This window comes from Dreissena polymorpha, chromosome 9 (assembly GCF_020536995.1).
Source record: "Dreissena polymorpha isolate Duluth1 chromosome 9, UMN_Dpol_1.0, whole genome shotgun sequence".
NCBI classification, from domain to species: domain Eukaryota; kingdom Metazoa; phylum Mollusca; class Bivalvia; order Myida; family Dreissenidae; genus Dreissena; species Dreissena polymorpha.
In genome coordinates, this window is record NC_068363.1 from 93871986 (window position 1) to 93894899 (window position 22914).

Consider the following 22914-nt stretch of genomic DNA (forward strand, 5'->3'; position numbering starts at 1 on the left):
GGTAATTTTATTGGGTGTAAATCTATTCTTTATTCTTAAGTCAAAGAATGGGTTGATGGATACGGGCCTAGGTCAGTTCGTCTGTCTGTCGGTCGGTCAGTCTGTGCGTCAGTCCGAAAACTTTAATATTGGCCATAACTTTTGCAATATTGAAGATAGCAACTTGATATTTGGCATGCATGTGTATCTCATAAGTTGCACATTTTGAGTGGTGAAAGGTCAAGGTCATCCTTCAAGGTCAAAGGTAAAAAAACAAACCAAGGGAAGTAACAAGCTTTAAAGGGAGATAATTTCTATACCTGCCAAATGGTAAATAGATATGTTGTTTCAAAGCGGCGCAGTAGGGGGCATTGTGTTTCTGACAAACACATCTCTTGTTGATAAAATATTACGATAAAACATAGTTGTCATGACATAGTTTCCTGAAACTGTATACATTGATAAGTTGATCATTTCTGGAGATTATACATGAGAAATATTAAAGTTTCAATAGCTAAACTTGACAAAAAATAACTTCTTTAACGAAATTAATTTTTTTAGAGTGTCAACTTTCATCGCATTGTTTGAAAGTATAATTGCACAGTATCTGAAAACAATATTTATTGCAACAAGTGGGTAAAAATATACTTTTTTGTTGTGAATTAAATAGCTACGGTGAATATCTGCTTAACACTGAAATCCTTGATTTCCGGTAGAAACCACACCTGGCCCGCTGAATCAATCGTGGTCATGTATTGTAGCCACCAATATCTTTGGCGAATACCCAGCTAGCCAGGTAAATTTGACCCACTTTGACTCAAAATCAAATTATTCCCCTGAAAGGTGACAAGGGCAGTTCCACCCTATAGATGCACTTTACAAAGAGGCTGGTGAACCTGTAAATGAACTTTGAAATACACACACACACATTTGTAGTACATGCAATACCCCTACATGATTGTGTTCTGTTAGCGATTATTATCTTAATAGGTGCCATACGGCCTTGGTGTTGGATAAGAAATACTGATCAGCCAAGGGTCACACATATTTGCAGGAAATGTACTGTTCCATTTACTTATAAAACGTAAGTCACCCATATTGCATTGGGGTAAGATGCAGAGAGGGATAGTGACACGTGCCCACCTGTGCCCCCCCCCCCCAAGTAAATAAGTGCCTGTCGAATGTGCAATGTTACCCAGTAGAGTGTATAATACCGATCAAAATCTTTAAAAAAAAGTCTGCAGTACATTTATAGGCACAATCAAACCCTATCTTCTCATCAGTATATATTTACATGATTTACGTTTAGTCTTGACCATTAAAAAACTGCAAATCAAACCATGGCGTTTCTTCTGTTCAGATCATTTCGATGTAGACAAATAACATTGTTTTCCGCACTTTGTTTTACCAGTCGTGTATCTTGATCAGCTATCTTACTTCATGATCAATGTGCGTCCTTTCAGGGAAGTCAATGATAACAGAGTTGATATGGAACGGGACCAGGGTCCAGTATCTGACGATGTCTTCAACTACAACGTTCCAACAATCCACAGGTAAATGGCATTAAAACAAAATCTCTGTTATATTATACAAGCATCTCATTTCAGGTACGGCATATGGTTGTCAAAGTTTACTGGTATTATTTGTAAATGTTGCCAGGATAACATAAAAATGATGCGTTTGTTCTATGCACAAGGCTTGCAAGCTCTGTTTAAAAAATGTTTATCTTATACCCAATCACCATAAACTATATCATTTTTCCAATATTCACTGCCTGATTGAGCAAGGGCTGAGTGCGCTTCTAGAGCAGCAGTTCATTGATCTCGTCTGACAAAACCAAGGTAACCCTAACCCAAACCAAGGCAAATGCAAAGGCTAATCTGGGAAAACACTTAATGCACATGCATTAAGCAGGCGCTTCCCAGAGCATGGTTCAAATACAACATGGGTATCTGTAGACACATAGGTGAGTACCCATAGACACATAGGTATCTGTAGACACATAGGTGAGTACCCATAGACACATGGGTATCTGTAGACACATAGGTGAGTACCCATAGACACATAGGTATCTGTAGACACATAGGTGAGTACCCATAGACACATAGGTATCTGTAGACACATAGGTGAGTACCCATAGACACATAGGTATCTGTAGACACATAGGTGAGTACCCATAGACACATAGGTATCTGTAGACACATAGGTGAGTACCCATAGACACATAGGTATCTGTAGGCACATAGGTGAGTACCATTTGAAAATTATAATTCATATGTAATATTTATGCGGCCAAGGTTTTGGATTTCAGTTTGTGGCTTAACTCAAAGGCGCTCACACTGCAGCGGACAAGACATGCTACTTCAAGCTCACCAAATTACCCCCAAGGTTTTCCAAACAGAGAAAAGAGTTGGAAAGCGACAAGGGAGGTAAGCCACGAGGGCACGACCAACAGGAAGCAGACCGACAGAGTTCTGGTCCCCTCATTTCGATGGGACAACACCATGTCCAATAACATCCTGGCTGTTGTTAGCGGTGATGGGAAACAGGGCCCTGATATGGAGATGTGCATTGGTTCGTGTGCAGAAAATGTCAATAACAGTTTTGTAACATTATGTTGTCCCTTTTTTTTCATCTTGGGTTAGTTTTCGCAACTTGTGCAAGTCTAAATCTTCAGATACATTTAAGACATAGAAACATATTGACAAGTTCACAAACTATGTATAACATGTATTGCACTGTATGGGCCTAAAACTATCATATAAATAAATAAGGACGAATGTATGTACTCTTGATGATTTATGCATCTGTTTTTAGAAAATGTGTTCTTTCCGGCAGCTATTTCTTTCATCAGCATGTTGCTTTCTGTTTGAGTTCTTCATATTGCTGAACAAAGTACATCATAACATTATTCATTTTTCACTCAGGAGTAATCGGCACCTTCCATCCTGTGTTAGCGGGTGACAATAACAGTGTCCATATAGTCCCAAATCACAGAGGCAGACTCGGGTAGGCAATTACAGTGTCCATATAGTCCCAAATCACAGAGGCAGACTCGGGTAGGCAATTACAGTGTCCATATAGTCCCAAATCACAGAGGCAGGCTAAGGTAGGCAATTACAGTGTCCATATAGTCCCAAATCACAGAGGCAGGCTAAGGTAGGCAATTACAGTGTCCATATAGTCCCAAATCACAGAGGCAGGCTAAGGTAGGCAATAACAGTGTCCATATAGTCCCAAACCACAGAGGCAGGCTAAGGTAGGCAATTACAGTGTCCATATAGTCCCAAATCACAGAGGCAGGCTAAGGTAGGCAATTACAGTGTCCATAGAGTCCCAAATCACAGAGGCAGCCTAAGGTAGGCAATTACAGTGTGCATATAGTCCCAAATCACAGAGGCAGGCTAAGGAAGGCAATTACAGTGTCCATATAGTCCCAAATCACAGAGGTAGGCTAAGGTAGGCAATTACAGTGTCCATATAGTCCCAAATCACAGAGGCAGGCTAAGGTAGGCAATTACAGTGTCCATATAGTCCCAAACCACAGAGGCAGGCTAAGGTAGGCAATTACAGTGTCCATATAGTCCCAAATCACAGAGGCAGGCTAAGGTAGGCAATTACAGTGTCCATATAGTCCCAAATCACAGAGGCAGGCTAATGTAGGCAATTACAGTGTCCATATAGTCCCAAATCACAGAGGCAGGCTAAGGTAGGCAATTACAGTGTCCATATAGTCCCAAATCACAGAGGCAGGCTAATGTAGGCAATTACAGTGTCCATATAGTCCCAAATCACAGAGGCAGGCTAAGAAGGCAATTACAGTGTCCATAGAGTCCCAAACCACAGAGGCAGGCTAAGGTAGGCAATTACAGTGTCTAGATAGTCTCAAACCACAAGGAAGGCTAAGGTAGGCAATAACAATGTCCAGATAGTCCCAAACCATAGAGGCAGGCTAAGGTAGGCAATTGCAGTGTCCAGATAGTCCCAAACCATAGAGGAAGGCTAAGGTAGGCAATTACAATGTCACACTGTTCAACTCACACATGTATGGTCTACAGTACTTTTATTGAAATTAATGTGAAACTAACAGGGTAACTTATGAGATTAGACTCTTAATGTATAAAAATAAGACAATAGAGTGCAATGTGGTCCTATTTCGTCATTGAGAAGGTACATGATGATCAACACATCACCATCTTTCGGCTGAGTTTACAGGAAGCAGTGGTTTTATTAAAACCATCTAATAATGGTTAACAAAAACAAGTTAATTTCTGAACAAATTTGTAAATGCCATCCATTTGTCTACAATATTCTTAAACAGACATGTATATTGTAATGTATATTGTAGGCCCTATACTTTAAGACTCATTTTTGTGAATCAAACTAAATAACTTTTTAATCATTATGCACTCAGGAGTTATCGGCAGCTTCAATCCAGTGTTGGCTGGTGACAGCATGCCTACAATGGCCTCCATGTCACAGCCAGTCCAGTCTGCGACCACAAATGGCATGCAGGTCCAGGTGTTGGGATTTATCAACACTTTAATATAGGAATTCAGTGAAACAAAAAATATTCATTCTACATTTGTATTTATATCCAGCAGGAAGGAGTGTATTGGAATCACTCTATTAGTTGGTTGTCAGCAAAAGATTATCGATCAAACTAAATAAACAATTCATGCAATTTAGTTGAAACATTAAAATATGTCTTCACCATGAAGTGTTTATTTGCAAACATTTGTTATGCCCATTGATCAACACAATCAATCGTTATATGCCCATAGCTAACTAGGCGGTAGAGTGTGTTCATAACATTTCAATTTGTGAAAAAAAGGGTGAGAGATGCCTAATTGGTAAATTGCTGAAGAAGCTTTGTGTCTTGAGTTGCTGTATGGCATTAGGAAGTATTGGGGAACAATTCATAATTCGTCTACCATTCACACAGTTTGCGATGATGTCTGTCACATATGTCAATCCTATGAACTGACTATATTTCTAGCAAACTAGGCCCTGCGCAAACTTTGGAACTTGGACGATAACACTTTGTTTCGGAGCTCCAGTTTTACATAGTCCGTTGTTGGCCTAACACTTGAACCATACCAAGCTCTTTTTTTAACACTTTCTCCAACCTTTCCTCTGCAATATCTGACTCGTGCTGTCTTTCAGGAGGCGAAGTTTTACAAGGGAGACCAGCAAGACAGCGTTATCGACGTGAGTAACCACCCCAACAGTGACGGCTCCTCAACACGCAGCTCTCCCCGCATGGAGAACCAAGCTGGAGAGAATCAGTGGGAAGGGAATATTAGAGGACTCTTAGGCGGATAGTACTAAACCACAGGCAAGCTAGGGAGGTAATTACAGTGTCATGCTGTGCAACTCACACATGTGTGGTCTTCAGTACTTTAATTGATATAGGTAGAATGTGAAACTAACTGGGTAACGTATGTGATAAGACTATTTATCTATAAAAATAAGACAAAAGAGCGGAATGTGGTCCTACTTTGTCATTGGGAAGGGTATATGATGATTAACACATCACCATCTTTCGGCTGTGTGCACATGACAGGGTTTTTTCCCCTTTTTGGGAAGATAGCCCATTGCTTTGGAATTGAGAATTTTATTGGCATTTTCAAGAAATTTGGAAAATGGGCACTTAAGTACAACCATATATATTGATATAACTCTGTATTATTCAAATTAAAGGATCAAAATCTTATAAATCATTATTATGTACTTTTTTTTATTTGTAATTGAAATACAATTGTGATAAAATAATCATCAGACACTTCTTAAAAAAAAAAAAAAAAAAAATTGGATTTTTTTTCCAAATTTTGGGAAAAAAGTATACCTTTTGCCACTGGGAACATAGCCGTTATTCGGCTATAAAATCGGGCCAAAAAAAACCCTGCATGATGCAGTGGTTTTAATAAAACCATATAATAATGGTTTTAAAAAGTGAACAAAATTAATTTCAGAAAATTGTAAATGCAGAGCAGTGTCAACAATATTCTTTAACAGACATGTATATTGTAGACCCTATACCAAAGGAATTCCAAAATACATGGTAAATTTACTTATGGTTTAATATGTATCTGTCACTCATCCTATAGCTGTGTTCAGATTGCCGTCTTAGGGATGCAGATTCCGCAGCCTTATCGACCAAGGACGCTGTGTTCAGTGATGGCAAGTTTCTCTACCAGACACGGAACGTTCTTCTAGTCGATTACCCATTCAAGTTATCAGCGGCAAGTCTATCACGTAATTGAGTGTTATAATCTATATATTCAAGTAATAGATTCTTAAACAGTTCAATGTATGCTTTAGGCATCAAAAGCATTCTCGTAAGTCACGGGTGATATATCTTCCTGGTATATAGAATGAATTTATGTATAGACTTTAAATTGACAAAATGGGGCAACAACGTTAGTTTGAGTTGATTTATATGTGCCCCGTTTTTTTATAATAAATTGTTTACACGTTAAATAGAGGTATACAAATCTAAAAAGTTAAGAGCTTAATGCACGTGACACATTTGAGCGGTGCTCTGCGTAAACGGGGTTAATTTTTCTATTTTGAAACAACTAATTATAAATAACTAACAAAAGGCGACTAAATGTCGCATGTATCAACTATGTCATGACAAAGTCACATACAGAGGTCAAAAGTCAAATTTGGTTATAAACAAGTTATGTTTGACATAGACAAAGTTTAAAAAATGGAATGTAGGGGCATACCTGTCCTTTGGACACCCGTCGTGTTAATAAAGGTCTATGCTAGTGGTATTTTTCTAAGTTTGTGACTTCTATCAGGTCAAGTCTTAAACAATTGCTGTTCGTGAATTCACATGTCCTCTTGTTTTAAAACCATATCATCATAATAAGCTTGGGGGTATCAAATTAACTGACATAAGTTTGTTTATTAGCTCTGCCAAAGCCGGGTACGTCAAACGTATGATAGAGACCTGAAATCACAGTAAATGAATATTGTTTTGTCAGAAAATAGCAGACAACTGTGGGGGAACTTTTAATGTGTGCATGTTACTTTCTTATTTATAATAAAACAAATACCAGTTTGTATATACATATATATATCCCTATAATGCAGTATTGACTTGTCAAGTCAAAACTATGTAACAATACAAAAACTAAAGCAAAACAATGTTATGGAATAAAATAAACAAAGTAACACAATAAAAAATTTTTTGGTAAAGAATGGGTAAGAATAGCGTAAAGTATTTCCATAAATTTGTGATTACCGAATACACGACGTATATGACTTCAATACTATGTATTACTTGTGTGAGATATCTATATAAGAAACTTCATTTTGTATTTAACATTAATGAAGTATACCATCACATATCACATCATATAAACAGAAAAAACACGTTAACCATTGTAACCATATTTTTGGAAAACAATTTAAACAAAACCTCAATTAATAAATCTATAATACGGAATACAAATGAAACATAATAACATCAAAGCATTCACGTTCGAAAAAAAATGTATACTTTAAAAGCATGAACTACAATGGACACGAATTAGTCTACGAAAACAACAATCAACATCACACTTTGTAATTTCCAGTACAAATACGTAAATAGAATTATCGAGACCAATAATTTTTTTTCGCAAATGCTAACTATCCAATTCTTACTTATGAGAACTGTGATGAATATATTGAAATTACAGAACATTCAATTATTGGAGTGCCAACACATCCAACCTATTTGGAATCAGTTTACGACCTTTCTTGACTCACAAAACCTACACGTTAAACTATCTGTTTTTGATAATAGTTTTTGAATTTACTCGTTATCATCACTGGTTTTCTCTCCCTTTTTCTCAAAGAGAGGATCAAATACTTTCAGGCCAGTGTAGGAGTACCAACAAAGAAAAAAATCTTCCTCACAATGGCCGGCGCAGAGGACTGGTCGTACCCGATGTCCGTTGTGGTTTCCAGTGCCAAGATTCAGGACCTGGTGGGACTGATCTGCTGATTATGGTACATGTATAGGGGTCTTTGGGCAATGGTTCTTACGCTAATTTTTGACACAGCTTCATTTTCTGACAGCCAATACATTGTTCCTTTATTATATTGACACCCCAGACATTTGTTCCTACCATTAGATTCCGAACTTAACAACAAAGTATATGCCGATGATAGGTTCTCACCTCAAATTTAGCCAACAATTAAATGTATCTAACTTATCCATATTGTAATCCAATTCATATCGAGTGTCCGGGGAAGCAATAATATTGGAACCAATGTCTGGGCTGTAAATAAAACGAAGGAACCAATGTCCGGGCTGTCAAAACAAGACAGGAACAATTGTTTGGGTTGTCAAAATAACGTAGGAACCAATGTCTGCATGTGTTTAAATTAGTACAGAAACAATAGTTTGTAGGAAACCAATATAGGAGATGCCCATTTGCATCCTACCAGACCCTTGGTAATGGGGGCTATATAGGAGTCACTGTGTTGATCGGTCTGTCCCTAACATTTCATCCGATCTTCACCAAACTTGGTCATAAGTTGTATCCAGATGATGTCTAGGTCAAGTATGAATATGGGTTTGTCCGGACCATAACTATGTTATGTATCGTTAGATTTTTTAATGACTCGGTACTTTTTTCACCATTATTGGACGGTGTGTCATGTGAAAGAAGTACGTCGATATCTCCAAGGTCAAGGTCACACTTTGAGTTTAAAAGTCAAAAGTTTGTCCGGACTATAACTATGTCATTTATCGTTAGATTTTGAAATGATTTGGTACATTTGTTCACCATCATTGGACGGTGTGTCATGCGAAAGAAGAAAGTCGATATTTCCAAGGCCGAGGTCACACTTTGAGTTCAAAGGTCAAAAATGGCCATACATGAGCTTGTCCGGGCCATAACTATGTCGTTCATTGTGAGATTTTAAAATCATTTGGCACATTTGTTCACCATCATTGGACGGTGTGTCATGCGAAAGAAGTAAGTCGATATCTCCAAGGTCAAGGTCACACTTGGAGTTCAAAAGTCAAAAATGGCCATAAATGAGCTTGTCGGGGCCATAACTATGTCATTCATTGTGAGATTTTAAAATGACTCTGTACATTAATTTGTTCACAGTTTAATATCGTTGTGATAAATATAGTTGGTCCAGTACTGGGAGTAATTTAAAGCCCCTATAACGCTTAAAATGAACATAAATTTCGTAAAATATTGCGTAAAATAAACATAAACAATCAGTGTTCCTAAAAGCAATAGCCAAAATTTCAACACGAGATGGGGTCTGGTAACATAGATTTAACACGATACAAAGTGCTCTTTATTGTTTGTTTGTGGTACAATATATTCAACACATGTTCATGTTCCCAACGATTTTTTTCCTTCTTTATAAAGAAACGGTAAACTGCACTTTCCCAATTTTTTTTGGAAAATGCAACATTTAGTTAGTTTCCTTTGCAGCTCTATGGCTTGACCCTAGGTAAATATAATATTGACAGCTTAGTTATCAATTTTAAAGTATTTGGGAGCAAAAAATCAAATACACCAATTTCCCAATTTGAGGTTTTCACGACTCGATTTTTCCCAATTTTGAGGTTTTCACGACTCGATTTTTCGCAATTGACCCGGTACGGGTACTTTTCCCAATTGGACAAAAAATTCGCTGTGTTCCATTTAAGTGTTCCCGTGTCGTATGCATAGATATTGTTGCGGTAAATTAAAATGGAATATATTGTGCCACACAAAAATATAAAAGTGCATTTTTTATCTTGTAAAATAAAAGTTACCAGAACATATCTAGCGTTGACATTTTGGCTATTGCTATAAGGAACACTGATTGTCTATGATTGTCTAAGTGTTAACTTTATTTACGAAATATTTTACGAAATTTCCGTTTATTTTCCGTTTATTTTGAGCGCTATAGGGGCTTTAAATCAATTAAAGGGGCCCTCACCAAGTATACTGTTATGGCCTTAATTAACTAGTGCATAACGGGCAGGATAAAACTGAATGCAAATACAGGAAATAACCCAATCATTTAATTGACGCAAAGTCAATGAGACGCCGCATTATGCGGCGTCTCATTAGGGTTTACGCTGTTTGCTTAAAGGAATTTCTGTGAAAAATATTATAAAAAAAAAGAAATTTATATACCAGACATCTCTAATTTTGGAAATAAATTGATCCAATTTCGAAGGATGGGAGAGTCCACTCGGCATAAATGGGTTAAACCTATTTATTTTAGCTTGATTGCATAAAAAGCATACCGCTTATTGAAATGCTCTGGAGTTGGTTTCCTGGGTAGAACCAGTATGTGGTGTCTTTGCGGGAGATCTAAAGAGGGCTCCAACAGTGGGGATGAAAACCATGACTTCCCAGTTGCTAGACATACACCATATCGACTACCCCACAGCAACCAGGGCTATGTTAAAGAGCTTTATTTCACTGTTTCAGGTCAGTGTTATAACCTGGAGAAGGACTCTGTGCCCGGGGTGTCAATTGATCTGTGCCCGGGGTGTCAATTGCTCTGGAGTGTTACCTGGCCAGCATGGATACCCTGGAGTTTGTGTTGGTCCGAGAAAACAGTAAGACTTTCAAAAACATATTAGCCGCGCTCTGGGAAAACGGGGCTTAATGCATGTCTTGAAGTGTAGTCTCAGATTAGCCTGAGCAGACTGCTAATGCTCATCAGGGTAAACACTTTCAGTTTTTTATGTTTTTTGTTGTAATGAATTCTTTTGTAAATGAAAATCCAGTTGAGATGAAAAGCAGTCTGCACAGGCTAATCAGGGACGGCACTTTCCGCTTTTTTTATTTTTCTTTTAAAAGAAAGTCTTTAGAAAATGAAAATCCTGTCAAGACGGAAAGCTTCGTCCTAGATTTGCCTGTGCAGACTGCATAGACTAATCTTGGACGATATTATACACACTTGCATAAAACCCCGTTTTTCCAGAGCGAGGCTCATGTGTCGTGTAGCAACAGTTGTGCGATAGCCTTCTGATTAAATCTTTTTTGTGACTCTTAATGTTTGGACACTGAACAAATAAAAATATATTGTAATTTGCGCAAAATCATAGATAATATTAGATAATGTTAAATGTAGGAACACTGTATTGATTTAACATTTGTTATCCATAAACAGATATCGGTAGGGTTTTAGAAATGATAGAATTCATATTTATTGTTTTATGCTCATACCATCGCTCATTGTAAGAAACAAACACCAAGAACCAGTATGGTGTCTGATTCAAAGAATCAATATGTTGTGTCTACAAACGTTTCTCACCTTTCTGCCGCCACAGGTTCCTGAGGTGAAGCCTCAGAAGTGGACAATGATAAGTCTTTGTTTTTTGAAAAATTGGTCTTAATGCATGTGCAAGATAAGTGTGTGCAGTCTGAGGAGAGCTTTCCTCTTTTATAGAATCTTATGTTTTAAATGAAGTCTTTTCTTTCCAGTTAAGGCCGAAAGTGTCATCCCTGATTAGCCTGTGCGGACTGCAAAGGCTAATCAGGGACAACTTTACGCCAATGCATTTAACCCTTATTTCACAGAGCAGGGCTCATGTGTGACAGTGTGTTATGTCTACAAACGTTTCTCGCCTTCCCCTTGTCCACAGGTTCCCGAGGTGACCCCACAGAAATTGACAATGGCAGGTCCTCAGAGATGACCAAGTCCCTCACGAGTCACCACTACAAGTCCTACCTGGTCAGCATGGTGCACAAACTGAGGACCAACACAGAGGTGCCGTTAGGTGAGGCATTTACAGCTTGCGCTAGGGATTAGGGATTCTCATTCTTGGAAATCAGGGCTAAATGCATGTGCATAGTGTTGTCCCAGATTAGCCTTTAAAGTCCAAACAGGCTAATCAGGGACAACACTTTTCGCTTTAACTTGATTTTTCGCTAAGAAGATACTTTCTTTAAGCTAAAAATATCTCATAAGTCGAAAGTGTTGTCCATGATAAGCCTGTGCGGACTGAAATTATACCCAGATTTCCCAGAATGAACAAACTGAGAACCAACAGAAGGTGCAGCTCTGTACGACATTTATGCCATCTTATTTTCTCCTTTCCAATGTCAATATTTTACGCGTTTATAGAATTTTTGGTTACAAGGAAGTTTCTTCTAGACTAAGCAAACAACTTGTCCATGGGGAAAGTGTCGCCCCTGATAAGCATGTGCAAACTGCATTAAGCCCCATTTTCCCAGAATCTTTGGATACAAACAAAGCCAACAAGTTTTAAATCCTATCAAAATACATGTTGTATGTCCCGTTATTATTTAAATGCATGTATTATTAGTTGATAAAACGGGATGGCGGTGTTTGTACCTTTAAATCACATGGGTATTCCATGCTTGTGGTGATCTGTATGTTATCTGTTGAGTCTTGCTCAAGCAGTGTGAGAATCTTCCGACAGAAGGCGGTCACATACGACGCTGATAACATTGCATCATGTGATATCTTTGAGGAGAAAGATGGGGTAATTTACTGATTGTTTGGTTTTTGGTTTTCAGGCTTGACAGATTATGAGCAGACTTGCATAAAAAACTATATAGATGAACAGGCATGCATTTGTAAACAATCTGAGGTAATTTTTGCAACGATTGTTTCTATCCCTACACACAAACTGTTCCTTGACAGTACCACTGCACTTTTTAACATACAAGATTCAAACATGCATGCATTCTTCCTTATTTAATGAGCGTGTGTATGAGTAATTGTCACCGCCCTCTGTTAAAAATTGCTCAAGTTATGCCCCCTTTTCAAACTAATAGCTTTTATATCATGTTTATTATGACTTGAGTAAAACTTTATCAAGGTACTCTGACAAGCTCAATTCTACTCTGACATGTCATCGCCTCATTGCTTTGATCATGATGGTGATGGTGTTGGTGATGGTAATGATGGTGGTGATGGTGTTGATGATAATAATAATGTTGGTGATAGTAATTATGATGGTGGTGTTGATGATGATAATGATGGATTGGTGACAGTGGTGGTGAGTTTTATGGTTGTGGGGGTGATGCTGATGATGATTGTGGTGGTGGTGGTAGTGATGATGAAGAAGATTATCATTATAGTGGATATGATGATGATAGTGGTGGTGGTTGTAGTGATGGTGATGATGATTATGATGGTGGTGGTTGTAGTGATGATGATTATGATGATGTTAGTGGTTGTAGTGATGGTGATGGTTGTAGTGATGGTGATTATGATGATGGTGGTGGTTGTAGTGATGGTGATTATGATGATGGTGGTAGTTGTAGTGATGATGATTATGATGATGATTATATACAACAATGATGACAGTCTTACAACACTCCAACTCCATTAGGCCTGCATATATATTTCCGCAAGCCTCTTATAGCTAAGAAACTCGTTACAACTTCAACAGAACAATCACAAGATATACTATTCATCCATTCATATTATATCTCTGTTTCTGTTGTGCAGGTAAATCAGTGTTCCGTCTTGCCTACTTCAATGGGCACGAGTTCAAACACCGCGACTTTGAGGCAGACACTGCAGTGTGTTATGAGATTGTACAGAAGTTTAACAACATACTGGAGCTCAGGTTGAGTCCTGTAGGGAAGGAATACGTTGCCAACAGAGACAAGAAGTTGATGAAGAAGCGGGATTCTTTATTGATGTGAAACTTAAATACTGTTTATTGTTTAATCATTAGTATTAGTGGGAAATTATTTTCGTTGATTTTGTGGGTTGATTTTAAGTCCACAAACTTAACACAAATACATTTGGAAAATGGCTTAGGCAAATTCGTGCTTTTTTCCGAAATCAGAAATCAATGGTTTATACGTGTCCATACAAGTCTTTTTTTTATACCACGAATTGAATGCCGACGAATATAAATGATTTTGAAGTTCTTTGAAGGTGGAAATGTCTTCTTTGCAACAATACTTTTTTAATTTGTTTTAAATGTGTTGCTTTTCTACAGCCCATTTAATTGTAACCAGGTATGCCTATTAGAATGTCTTGATTTCCCAATAAAATGTGTTTGGGGGGAATTTTAAAATTTGCCTTTTTCTGTACATGTCTAGGCATGTTATGACTTGGAGTTTGTTTTACACTTATTTATATTTATAAATATTAACTGTACTGTTTCAAATCCATAGTCTTATTGAGACATAATCAGCAGCAAAAGCGACAGCAACAACAGAAGCAGCAGCAGTAGCATCCTTCTCATCATCATCGTCGTCGTCATCATCATCAACATTCCCATCCTCATCATCATCATCATTACCTGTGGCAGCTCAAACAATATCAACATCGTCATTGTTGTCGTATTCATTATTGTTCCGTCTGTTTTTCATATTATCATTAAAATCAACATTATCAACATCGTCGGAAACAATTAAATTAGGAACAACTCGACTGAAATCCTAACATGTGCATTAGATTATCATTATCATGACAACAACATTAACAATAAGAAATGGCATTAAGTCATGATAGGCATACGGGAATCATTTAGGAATGTAAACTCGTAGCCTCGTTTCAAGAATTGAATACACATTAAAATACTCTGTAACCAGTCAAGTATGCATGCAATCAATTTTGCAGATGCAACATACTGTTCGGAAAATGTATCACACTTATATACATAATATATACATATCAAATTGGTGTCCTACAGTCACGTGTAATACTTTTTTAGTTCATGGTTTGATCTTTAACATAATTGATCGACAATCACATTGGCATCAGAGTCAATTTACTGTAAAAATCAAATTGTGTTGCTGTTCTGTTGTTTAGATATGTAAAAATGTTTTCAATTATTGACACAATCAACAAGTTAATATCAATTGTATGTCGCATGTATCACTTCACTAGGTCAAGGTGGTACATTAATTAATCTGAAGTCCAATTGATATGCGATTGATGCCGTAATTAAACATGGATCTCAAGTACATAGTGCTTTTAATAAACTCATCATCTATGATATTGTTAACATAATCACCATCATCAGCAACACTGTCACGTACAGACCAGGCAGCAGAAGACTCACAGTCGGTGTCAGGTGTCCGGTCATAAATTCTAAATTGTTTCACTTCAACGTGCTCTAGAGCGTCAAGTTCCTGTTGGATGGGAATGTATTCCTCTGGTGGAATATTATTGATCTTCATCAAGCGATCATCCTCAATCACGCGATAATACTCAATTTTAACACAAGCGAATTCCAACCTACACTCAAGTGATTGAGTGCATCCAGACAGTGTGTTCATCAGTTGGCGAAGTCCTGATGGAGACAAAACATCATAATGGACAGTCAAATACTTCAATGATGGAGGAAGCTGTAGGTCGATATATTCATGTGAATCAGAATACACTGCAAGCGTTTCCAGCTGTGAGAGGTATGTTAGTGATCGTGACAGTAACGGTACATGAGGTCCATTATGCTCATTCAAACCAGTTCTTAACCTAGAGAACTCATAATTGCAATGCAGTCTCAGATGCTTTACATTCAGACCGTGTAGAGTCTCCCCTAGACCAGTAATATCTCTATGAACAGTGATTGTACATGTATTGTTTACATCCGTTATTATTGTTGCTCCGGACCTAATGACTGAATACTCCGCAACTGAAACCTTCAACATAAGGTTACACGTCACCTTATGATCTAGTGTCAACATCGTGCTAAACAGACTGCGTAGCCAGGTGGAGGCATTGACTTCACTATTAGTTAATCCAATGTATTCTATGGAGTGGAGTACTGGAGTATAGTCTGCACATGTCACTGGATCAGCACCGTTAAGTAGACACCATGTATGAACGACACTGTTGAAATCAAACCCATGCAATTCAATGTGAGTAAGTTTGTTATGTACGAGAAGCGGTTTCGGTAACACTTTCACATTATTGTTGATAGTTAAAGAATTTAAATTTTCGAACAGTGACAAATCAAGTCCATCATATGTTGTAAGTATTTCAATACGTTGAAGAGTCTTATAATTATTAAGAGAGAGTGGTAATAAAGTTACTTTATGGTTAAGTTTAATTGATTGTATGTGTTCATAATGTGACAAGTCGAGCGCTTCAAATTCACAATCTATCTCCAGATGTGTCAACTTCTTCAGTCCCACCAGCGCATGTGGTTGCAATGTATATCGACTGGGTCGGAGCAGTAGCAGTTCGAGGTTGTGACACGATGACAAGTCTATCTCGATACCAGATTCAGACGATCTGAATTGTTCCTCGTCGTCTCGTGTAGAGACCTCATGATCCTTACGTGCAGGTAAGGCAACAGGCCCAGGTCCCTGACAACGGGAAGACGACGCGTCTTGTGAACGTATTGTTAAAAGTTTGTCGTTAGAGAAAACACGTAAAGATCGAGCCCGTGAAGTGTTCAGTGCCCAGATTTGGATTAAATCTTTTTCCCTCCTGTAGTTGAAATCAAAGTGACTCAGATGTAGGTGTATTGGAGTGTTCTTGTTGGCTACAGCCTCCCTATAACCCGAGAGGATGCAGTTTTGAAAATCACGGTGATAATCGCTATTAATGTCGAGATCATTCATCAGTGCAGATAGTTTATTCGCTGCAGAAATGTTGAAGCCACACAGGAATATAAACATTTGAGATATGTCTAGATATGAATTGTCATGGCATTTGAGATACCCGGAAATGACGCCATCAATAACGTCTGCATTCCCATGGATATGAAAAGCAGTGAGGAATTCCTGGATTGTTTTATGGACAAACGACACTGTCTGATCAGTACGTTTTTTACCTTTTCTTTCAGATAATAATCCCGAATCTAGTGCGAACTGCTTTGCAGCTTCAGGCAAATGAGCCCTCAAGTCTATGTCGCTGAACACGAGAGATGATTCTTTTTCTTTTGAAAACAAAAATGAGAACGCAGCTTTGGCTATAGCATCTATATGTTCCATGTTTGGTTTAACATACATCGTGAGAGAAAAACAGTTTACTGGTAATGGGTGGTATCGATCGAAATTACCAGTTTGTGAGTTAGCTTTTTTACACAGATTTTCAAGCATAGTAGTGTACAGTTCACACAGTGACGATCCGGTGAGACGCTCAGCTCTATCATCTACCCACGTACAAAGGACAATAGTGTTCAGCATAGGCGAAGATGATAACGACCAAAGGTTGTGACTGTAGAGGAATTCTTCAAACAGCGCCACGCTTTCTTTGATATCATTTGATTCGTCAAGTAGGCATCGTAATATATTTTCATTGAATTCTTTACGATTGCTTATACCCTCTAGATCCAACAGAATGTCAATTTGTGAATTCCTGATACGTTCATCAGCCAGTTTCCATGGTCGAGAAGTTGTGAGTACAATGCACTGGTCCTTAGGAATTCCGTCCATGGAAGGCAGAGATTCTTTACATGGCCACTCATCCAAACCATCTTGAATGATGAGATACATTACATTTTTCAATACTTTTAAGACCAGTTTGTACGCACTCTCCCATTCGTCTTCCGGATACATTTTGTAGATGAGCTGGGTTTTTATCATGTGAGTTACATGTGTCTGTTTTCTCGAATCGCGCAACGAGATGAAAAACAGAACCCTGAATTTCTGAAGGGTATCAACGTCACCAAACATCTTTTGTTCTTTTGTAGATTTCACGATCGGCGCATGCACATTACACCAATCGTGAACTAATTTGGTAGCAAAATACGATTTTCCGCTGCCAGGCTCACCTTGTAAATATATACGTTTTAACCCTCCGGAAAAGCAATCGCTGTATTTGTGTATTTGTTCTTGTTTCACATGTTTACCATCTTTTTCGATTTTCATCTTGTGTATTTTTGGATCGGCATAGATGTCTTGTATTCGTGTATCGAGACTGGGGTGTAATGTGTACAGGGGTACGCAGATTACACTGTCACGGTAATGGTCCACCAATCGCCTGAGAAGGTCTGAAATAATAATGAAGCTCAATAACAAAGGATTACGTTATTGGAAGTTCATCCTTATAACAAATGTGTTGAGCAATTTTAATTATGATTGGACCAAACATGTGTCTCCTAGAGTGTTCAAACGGTTATTAACCTGAAACCATTTTAAACTAAGTCTATATACAAAAAGATCAATGCTCGGCCAAATTTAAAAAGGTTTGATGAATAAGTGAATTCTAGAGTGTAAAGAAGTGTTTTTTCCTTTTTATCAAACTTTTGACCGCGCGTGATTCCGGTTCAAACTCCGGGCCGACATTATACTGGGAACAGTGTTCTGACCAAGTTTCGTGAAGATTGGACAATGAACGTGGCCTCTAGAGTGTTAACAACGCATACATTATAAGTTTACGACAAATGGCGGATGATGCACGGCAAATGACGGACACAAAGTGATCACAAAACTTTCATTTAGCACATGTTTTGTTCCGGAGACTCTCAAAGTTACATTTTATTTTTTCTCTGAACCAGTGTATCGCACTTGGAATGAATAATTTAAATCCCATGTCTACCATTTACTTACATAAACAGGTAAAGACAATCAAATGGATAACACTGTTTTAATGAGCTTTTAACATACAAGGTATACAATTCACAAAATACTCAATACATTAAATTATTATTTTCACCAGGAATAATGGTGATACCAGGCATATTTATATGTGAAGCATGTGTATGATTTGGTGTGTATGTGGAGATTGGCCATATACATAATGTAATGACCAATCCCCTAAATGAGTTATGTTTCCGGGCAAGAATAGAGCCTATCGACCCTGATGTATGTGGCTCTGCGCTCTAGCAAGCTGTTATTACAATAGCATCAAGCTTATAAAATAGCAAAGCGCGTATTACAATAGCAAAGCACAAATGACAATAGCAAAGCTCTTATTACCAAGGTTTTAAAGAGCTTTTTTACATACAAGGTACCTTATACAATTCACAAAATACTCAATACATTTTTTTTCTTTTTTAAACCAGGAATTATGGTGATACCCGGCATATCTTTTCCATGTCTATGATTTAGTTTGTATGTGGAGAATGGCCGTATACATAATGTAATTACCAATACCCTAAATAAATTATGTTTCCGAGCCAAGAATCGAGCCTACCGACCGTGATGTCTATGGTTCAGCATTCTAGAAACTGAGCTTGTATATATATTTGTTTTAATTACTGACCAGACCTTATAACAGTGATAATACCCTAAATTAATGCCACACATATGCGCATCCAGTAGTGTCATTAATCATTACATTTAACTGACCTCAACAGAATGAATGTTATATCCTAACCTAGATTGAACCTTTTTCCTGACAAACTGACAATTTTAAGCTCACTCCAAAAGCAAATTATTTTTATGCAATCCCAGGGCAATAGATAAGGTTCGTTTTATCGTTTTTACGATTTGTATTACAGACTAGAACTTCGCGAGTTGGATGTGTCGCCTGATGGTAATGGATTAACCTAGAAATTGGCCCGTTGCAATATGTCTTAGTCCAAAATAAGGTCAAGGTCAAAATGAGGTTGGGTGATTCTGGTTTGTGCAGGTTGATGAGAGACAACATCCATGCAAGTATTCAAGCTCTGAAGCAAGCGGTATTGATGTCAGACGAAGCGGTCAAAATGGGTTAACAAAGATTTTCGTACGGATGGACGGACGGAGAGGACAAACGCTATATGCCTCCTGCATCGTAGATGCCGGGGGCATAAAAGAAATTATCAAAAAAATGTAATGCTTAAAGTAAAGCTCAAGACATAGTAGTTATGAACCTTTTTTAGGTCGCAGTCGCAGATTTCGAAATCTAAACCCGGACCCTAAGTTCAAGGTCAAGGTCACAGGGGTCAAAACTTGTATGCGCATGGCAAGATCTTGTCCAGATACATATGCGTACCAAATATGAAAGCAATATCTGGAGGGACACATATGTTAGGAGCTTTTTTTGAATCGCGGTCGCAGATTTCCAAAACGGAACACGGACCCAAAGTTTAAAATTTCATGACCATGGAAAGGTGTTGTCCAGATACACATGCGTACCAAATATAAAAGCAATATCTGAAGGGACACAGTAGGTATGAGCCTTTTTCGATTCGCGGTCGCATATTGCAAACCCTGAACGCTGACTTCAAGGTCAAGGTCATAGGGGTCAAAAATGTTATGCGCATGGAAAGGTGTTATCCATATTCACATGCATACCAAATATGAAAGGAATATCTGAAGGGACACAGAAGAAATGAGCCTTTATTGAATCGCGATCGCATATTTTGAAACCTAAACGCTATCCTCAAGTTCAAGGTCACAGGGGTTAAAAATTGTATGCGCATGGACAGGTGTTGTCCAGATACACAAGCATACTTAATATGAAAGCAATATCTGAAGGGACGCAGTAGTATTGAGTCGTTTTCGAATCGCGTTCGCAGATCTCGAATCGCGGTCGCAGATTTCTAAACGCTTACCTCAAGTTCAAGGTCACAGGGGTAAAAAATTGTATGTGCATGCAAAGGTATGGAAAGGTGTTGTCCAGATACACATGCATACCAAATATGAAAGCAATATCTGAAGGGACACAGTAGTTATAAGCCTTTTTCGAAAAGTGTGACGCTGCAGACGACGCCACCAACAACAAAGTAACATCTATATGCCCCTGACCATAGTCAGGCGACACAAAAACTAATTGAAATTAAAAATCAATCGTTCAGAAAAGGATTATGAAAATGGAAAAGAATTGAAATCGATTCTTCGTCGTTTTAGTTGTTCCGTTTTCCGCCGTACCGCGTTTAATTATAATAAGTGTATTGTAACCTTTAGTGCGGCCATAATATTTTCAGTAAGTTCATATATACACCGTTTCTCAACGCAGAGCTGTCGTTCCTTGCTCTCACATACAACTCTGCCAAAGGCTCAGCACGCCATTTTGTCTATAAAATAGCTAAAACCGAACAAACGCATTCAATGTATATTTGATTGGATATTTAAGATCGCATGCATTAAATTAAGAAATATGACTTAAATGTACGATAAATCGTGCAAATACTTGCGAGTTTTAATGCAACTCTTTGGAACTATTTTATTGCCCATTTACTCAAATGGAATCATTCCACGCACTTTACATATGTAAATAATTGAACATAATGTTTATTGGGTGACGTTAGGAATTGCTTTGACGTGTGTATGTGTGTTGGTTCCTTAACAACATAAAAACATATCAATTTTATAAAAATGAATTAAGACTGATATAATATATCATGGTAGGAGATGGTTTTCTTTCATGCAGTGAATGCAATGTAACCGTCGTGCAAGAGATTGTTTAGTATACTGTAACCTCAATGACGAACGCTTGGTATGATCATGACATGAATGAGACGCTTTCATAACAATAGTCCGTTCTGAGCCCAACACAGAGGTGAATGTAATGTTACCGTCGTGCAAGAGATTGCGTTTTGGTCCAGTCTCAATATAAAAAGTTACATCCGACGAAATAAGGTTACACTACACTAAATCATTGTGTATCCCTCTGTGGTCGAACGTAGTACCTATTTTAAAAGAGTTCCTTTTCTCTTCGGGTTTAAAAGCAATTTAGCGATGGCACCCATGCCTTTTGCAATTATTTCCTGCATCCTATGTGAGTCTGCAACATGTTGGTGCATTTCATTAGGGATTACGTTGAAAGATGAACGTTTGGGGTGCTTTTATTGAAGTATGGGGCTTTAATCGAAATTTCAATTGTTAAACTCTGTTTTCCGAGGGTGCTTGCCTTTGAGCGAATTTTACATTCTTAAAAGTTGCGAGACCATGTATTGTTCAGTGCATTTATTGAAAGAGGACAGATTTATCTTTAAAATGATACCGGTCTTGCAAACTTTGATATATAGGAAATATAGGAAAAATGCTTTGTAAGTTGGCGGTTTTATAATGGGACCCTATGGGAAATGAAATAAGTGTATTATTACCTTAAAAAAGCACATATACCGAGTCTTTGGGGCAAATATTTAAAGACAAGAGTTCCGCGGTCGGAGATGACCGCATTGAAGCCGGATTTTTGATTTAAATGACAGGAAAGTACCTTTCGTGTTTTTGTCAATGCAATACTTAAATTACTGAAATATTGTTCAAAGGTCAAAATGAAATGTAAGTACTTTTCAAGGCATGAGCAAACCTTGTGTTATGTTTTGAATGCATGCATATACATGAACAACAATAACATTTAAGGTCACAAATATGAACTTGAATTGACAATTAGGAAAGTTTGATCTCAATTTTTTTATTAGCAAATTAGTAACATATTGTTTGAAGTTTCCATCAATTTCATTATCAAATGTAAGAAAATAAACTTAGATGAAATAATACTATTTATTGTTTTGCTTTCACATACCTACACAGAAATCCAGACAGCCTTATGATCATCTAAGTGTGCTTGCAAACCTTCATGTCAAGTTTGAAGACTCTATGTCCAAGCATACCAAAGTTATAACAATTTTAACATTTTAACATTTAAGGTCACAGTGACCTTGACCTTCAAATGAATGACATTGAAATGACCAGTGGTCATCTTCTAGTACTGGCCAATCTTTATTTCAAGTTTGAAGACTCTAGGTACAAGCATACCAAAGTTATAACATGAAATAAGAACTTTAACATTTTTACATTCAAGGTCACAGTGACCTTGACCTTCAAATGAATGACCTTGAAATGTCCAGTGGTTACTTACTAGTTCTGGCCAACCTTCATGTCAAGTTTCAAGACTCTAGGTCCAAGCATACCAAAGTTATAACAACTTTAACATTTTTATATTGAAGGTCACAGTGACCTTCACCTTCAAATGAATGACCTTGAAATGACCAGTGGTCATCTGTTAATCCTGGCCAACCTTCATGTCAAGTTTGAAGACTCTAGGTCCAAGCATACCAAAGTTATACCATGAAATAAGAACTTTAACATTTTTACATTCAAGGTCACAGTGACCTTGACCTTCAAATGAATGACCTTGAAATGACCA

The 22914-nt window shown here is 37.7% G+C and overlaps 3 protein-coding genes across 4 annotated transcripts in view; 2 read left to right on the forward strand and 1 right to left on the reverse strand.

Moving 5' to 3' along the window:
• Positions 1-22914, reverse strand: part of LOC127844954 (uncharacterized) — a 345343-nt gene that overhangs the window by 51013 nt on the left and 271416 nt on the right. The window lies entirely within an intron of this gene.
• Positions 1-22914, forward strand: part of LOC127844958 (target of rapamycin complex 2 subunit MAPKAP1-like) — a 153440-nt gene that overhangs the window by 11515 nt on the left and 119011 nt on the right. The window contains exons 3-9 of the mRNA XM_052375545.1: positions 1443-1532; positions 2291-2553; positions 2907-3038; positions 4394-4500; positions 5146-5330; positions 6100-6237; positions 7853-7986. The gene's annotated coding sequence lies outside the window, so the exon portion shown is untranslated. The remainder of the gene's footprint in view (positions 1-1442; positions 1533-2290; positions 2554-2906; positions 3039-4393; positions 4501-5145; positions 5331-6099; positions 6238-7852; positions 7987-22914) is intronic.
• Positions 1-22914, forward strand: part of LOC127844952 (target of rapamycin complex 2 subunit MAPKAP1-like) — a 567740-nt gene that overhangs the window by 263 nt on the left and 544563 nt on the right. The window lies entirely within an intron of this gene.